General features: G+C 40.1%; 1 pseudogene; it reads left to right on the top strand.

The window, feature by feature from the left end:
* Positions 1–201: 201 nt before the first annotated feature.
* LOC136118650 (metalloreductase STEAP2 pseudogene) lies at positions 202–1,269 on the top strand (annotated as a pseudogene).
* The last annotated feature ends 334 nt before the right edge of the window (positions 1,270–1,603 follow it).

Here is a 1,603-nt window from a genome sequence, read left to right on the forward strand (position 1 = left end):
CCAGGGGAGCTGCTAGGCCCGCCTCTGCCCCCCGCAGAGGGCGCGGAGAACTTTGCTTTTCAAAGAGGGGCCCGCGGTAGCATCGGCACCACCTTATCAGAAGTGCAGAATCTCGGGCCTCTCTCCAGACCTACTGAATCAGAATCGGCATTTGAACAAGATTCTCAGGATATCCGTGGTGATCTTGGAAGAGTCCGTATCATGGAATCGATCTCTATGATGGAAAACCCCAAGAAACTTAGCGAAACTTTTTTACCTAATGGCATAAGTGGTATCAAAGGTGCAAAGAAAATCTCTGTAGGTGTAATTGGAAGTGGGGATTTTGCTAAATCCCTGACCATTCGACTTATTAGATGTGGCTATCATGTGGTCATAGGAAGCAGAAATCCTAAGTTTGCTTCTGAATTTTTTCCTCATGCAGTAGATGTCACTCACCATGAAGATGCTCTAATAAAAGTAAATATAATATATGTTGCCATACATAGAGAACATTACATCTCCCTGTGGGACCTGAGACATCTGCTTATGGGTAAAATCCTTGATTGATGTGAGCAATAACATGAGGACAAACCAATACCCAGAATCCAATGTGGAATATTTGGCTTCATTATTCCTGGACTCCTTGATTGTGAAAGGATTTACTGTTGTCTCAGCTTGGGCACTTCAGTTAGGACCTAAGGCTGCCAGCCTGCAGGTTTATCTATGTAGCAGCAACATTCAAGCTTGACAGCAGGTTATTGAACTTGCTGGCCAGTTGAATTTAATTCCCATTGACTTGGGATCATTATCATCAGCTAGGGAGATTGAAAGTACATATGAAAGCCCTGGAGAGGGCCAGTGGTGGTAGCCTGGCCACGTTTTTCTTTCGTTATTCTTTTGTCCGAGGTGTGATTCATCCATATGCTAGAAACCAGCAGAGCGACTTTTACAAGATTCCTATTGAGATTGTGAATAGTTTGCCTGTAGTTGCCATTACTTTGCTGTCCCTGGTCTACATGACAGGTCTCCTGGCAGCTGCTTATCAGCTTTATTAAGGCACCAAGTGTAGGAGATTTCCACCTTGGTTGGAGGCCTGGTTACAGGTAGAAAACTGCTTGGATACTAAGCTTTTTCTTCGCTTCAATCCATGTTGCCTACAGCCTCTGTTTACCAGTGAGAAGTCCAGAGAGATACTTGTTTCTCAACATGGTTTGTCAGCAGGTTTGGGACATGCTTGATATTTATCTGATGCTAGTAAAATACTTGATTAGTATAATTTGTAAAACATAAGATTTAAAATACTGTAAAATTTTACATACCTTGTAATAGAAATGTTGGTATATTTAGGGAGGGGAAAGAATTATTCTTTAAATAATGTTTCTGCATAAGAATTATGTGGCTAATTCAAAATCATTTAGAGTAAAAGCTGCTACTATCCCTTTCTTTGCAGAATAAAAGCAGAGAAGTAAAAAAAAAAAAAAAAAAAAAAAAAAAAACAGAAAGGGGCCAGTCACCATAGAGTGACTATATTTTTTAACATTGCGTTTTATCAAAAGAATATTTTTTCTTTCCCTTTAAGAAGTTTTGATCAATTACAGCAGCTCAGAATATCATGGACATCTCT

This window comes from Phocoena phocoena, chromosome 1, assembly GCF_963924675.1.
Source record: "Phocoena phocoena chromosome 1, mPhoPho1.1, whole genome shotgun sequence".
Lineage (NCBI taxonomy): Eukaryota > Metazoa > Chordata > Mammalia > Artiodactyla > Phocoenidae > Phocoena > Phocoena phocoena.